Here is a 3,359-nt window from a genome sequence, read left to right as displayed (position 1 = left end):
CTCTCGGGCCCCACCTGGTCCCACTGCCCCTTCTGAAGGTGGCCCCGCGACCGCCTGTCAGTGCGGCCTTCCCTGGACCCTTTCCTGACTCCCCCTACTCTTCCACGCTTTTCTCCAACAAACTAGTGGTACTCAATTTTGCCACCCTGGGATTTTCACGACCTTGTCAGCGGCTGCGTGAGGCCCAGTCAAGTGTGTTTCGTGACAACAGGGAGACGTTACTGACCTCTTTTGGTTGGAAGCGGGATCGCCTTGCCAGCGAGCCACGGCCCAGGACGGGCTGTGTTAGACCTGACAGCTAGCACAACTGAGGCACCGCCACTTTCCCAATTTTTTTTTTTTTTTCCTTTGGAAAATATTTCTCACAAAAATATGTGACTTAAGTTACCGTGTAATGGACTTGCTTCTGTTATTTTAAAACAAACAATAAATCTCTTAAATGTTTCTCGGCTTTATTTTGTTGTTATGGTTCAGTTTCCTCTCTATGCCCCAGCTTTATGATTGTGTAATTGACAAAGGTGCATATCTGCACTGTTCACAGCGTGCTGTTTTGCTGTATGTGTGCCCTCTGGAATGCTTCGTGCCGCTGCTGCACACCTTTGTCACCCGGTGCCGTGAGGGGGCCTGGCATCCGCGCTCCCGGCGCTGCGCCCTCCACCCCGCGCTGTGCCTGCGTCCTGAGATCCGCACCCATTTCGGGCGCCGGGTCCCCGCCTGGCTTTAGTTTCCACCCACTCGAAGAAACTGAAACTCCGTCCTGCTTAGGCACGGGAAGGGCTGGAGAACCGCGTCCTCCCCAGGCGCCTCCAGCGCGGCTCCCACAGCTTGCAGGACCCGGGACTGTCCCGCCGCGTCCGGAGACGCATAGGAGGCGGGATCCAGGAGCTAAGTCACTGCAGAGTCCTGGGCTGGGCGTGGCCCTGCACCCTGGGCTGCCGGGCCGGCGGGGGCCTGCGCAATATGGCGCGCTTTAGAAAAGATGGGTGGTTCCTTGAAAGTTAAAGAAAGCACTGCAGCTACTTCACCTGCTGATAAAAACAGCTCCGGCAGGGCCGGTCCCTCCGCGCCATGCCCCGCGTGACCACACCTGGAGGTCAATGTTCAAACATTTTTCTCATTTAAAGCCAGTATACCCCGCCAGGCGCCATGGCTCAGCCTGTAATCCCAGCTACTTGGAGGGCCTAAGACAGGAGGATCCGCTTGAGCCCAGGAGTTCCAGAGCAGCCTGGGCAGCACGGCAAGACCCTGTCTCTTTGAAAAACAAAACAAAAAGCCGGGAGTGATCGTACCCGCCTTGTGATCCCAGCAACACTGGAGGCACAGGCGGGAGGATGACCTGAGCCCAAAATAAAACAATTGCTATAACATGCATGAAATAAAGAAGTAACAACCAAACAAAGATTCTTAAAGATGTAACTTGAATCCACCACTTTTTTTAGAAATTGGGTCTTTGCATCCCTGTAATCCCAGCTACTTGGTAGGTTGAGGCAGGAGAATTGCTTTAACTGGGACCCAGGAGGCGGAGGTTGCAGTGAGTTGAGATCGCACCACTGCCTTCCAGCCTGGGTACAGAGCGAGACTCCACCTCTAAAAAGAAAGAAAAGAAAAAAGAAGGCAGCCCCCGCCGTAGCTGCCGCCCAGCCCGCAGTCACCGCCTCGGAGCAGAAGATGGCTGTGCCACCCACGTATGCCGATCTTGGCAAATCTGCCAGGGATGTCTTCACCAAGGGCTATGGATTTGGCTTAATAAAGCTTGATTTGAAAACAAATCTGAGAATGGATTGGCATTTCCAAGCTCAGGCTCAGCCCACACTGAGACCACCAAAGTGACGGGCAGTCTGGAAACCAAGTACAGATGGATCGAGTACGGCCTGACGTTTACGGAGAAATGGAACACCGACAATACACTAGGCACTGAGATTACCTTGGAAGATCAGCTTGCACGTGGACTGAAGCTGACTTTAGATTCATCCTTCTCACCTAACACTGGGAAAAAGAATGCTAAAAATCAAGACAGGGTACAAGCGGGAGCACATTAACCTGGGCTGCGACGTGGATTTCCACATTGCTGGGCCTTCCATCCGGGGTGCTGTGGTGCTGGGTTATGAGGTCTGGCTGGCTGGCTACCAGATGAATTTTGAGAAGGCAAAGTCCCGAGTGACCCAGAGCAACTTTGCAGTTGGCTATAAGACTGATGAATTCCAGCTTCATACTAATGTGAATGAAGGGGCAGAGTTTGGCGGCTCCATTTACCAGAAGGTGAACAAGAAGTTGGAGACCGCTGTCAATCTCTCCTGGACGGCAGGAAACAGTAACACGCGCTTCGGAATAGCAGCCAAGTATCAGATTGACCCTGACGCCTGCTTCTCGGCTAAAGTGAACAACTCCAGCCTGATAGGTTTAGGATACACTCAGACTCTAAAGCCAGGTATCAAACTGACACTGTCAGCTCTTCTGGATGGCAAGAACGTCAATGCTGGTGGCCACAAGCCTAGTTTAGGACTGGAATTTCAAGCATAAATGAATACTGTACAATTGTTGAATTTTAAACTATTTTGCAGTGTAGCTACCTTCAGAATTTAGTGTATCTTTCAATGTTGTATGTCTGAGATGCAAGTATTGCTAAATATGTTAGACCTCCAGGCTAAAGATGATTCAGCTTGAAGATGTTGCCCTTTCAGAGGTACAGAAGAAACCCATCTCCGAAAAAGGTCTTTTCAGTGGTAGACTTGGGGGGAACTTGGGGGCCCCTTTGAGATGCCAGATTTCTTTTTTATCTAGAAATGGCTGCAAGTGGAAGCTGATAATATGTAGGTACTTTGTAAATTCATATTGAGTAAACGAATGAAATTGTGATTTCCTGAGAATCGGACCTTGGTTTCCCAACCCCAGTTGATGAGAGGCTCGCTGCTTGATGGTGTATACAAACTCACCTGAATGGGACTTTTTAAGATAGATCTTCATGACCTGTTCCCACCCCAGTTCACCTCCTTTGCACCAAAAGGTCTGCAGGATGTGGTCACTGTTCCTTTTGTGCCATTTCAGGGTGGAGAGGGTGGATGTGATGAAGCCAACAATTCAGGACTTATTCCTTCTTGTGTTGTATTTTTTTGCGCTTGCACCAGAGTATGAAATAGCTTCCAGGAGCTCCAGCTATAAGCTCGGAAGAGTCTGTGTGATTGTAATCACATGGTGACAACACTCAGAATCTAAATTGGACTTCTGTTGTATTCTCACCACTCAATTTGTTTATTTTAGCAGTTTAATGGGTACATTTTAGAGTCTTCCATTTTGTGTGGAATTAGATCTTCCCCTTCAAATGCTGTAATTAACATCACTTAAAAGAAACTTGAATAAAA

At 49.5% G+C, this 3,359-nt stretch overlaps 1 pseudogene; it reads left to right on the top strand.

The window, feature by feature from the left end:
* The first annotated feature begins 1,620 nt into the window (after window positions 1-1,620).
* On the top strand, window positions 1,621-3,033 carry LOC108281903 (annotated as a pseudogene).
* Window positions 3,034-3,359: the final 326 nt, after the last annotated feature.

This window comes from Cebus imitator, unplaced genomic scaffold (genome assembly GCF_001604975.1).
Source record: "Cebus imitator isolate Cc_AM_T3 unplaced genomic scaffold, Cebus_imitator-1.0 Scaffold233, whole genome shotgun sequence".
Lineage (NCBI taxonomy): Eukaryota > Metazoa > Chordata > Mammalia > Primates > Cebidae > Cebus > Cebus imitator.
Note: the sequence above shows the minus strand (reverse complement) of the source record. Positions and strands in the feature narration are given on the sequence as shown.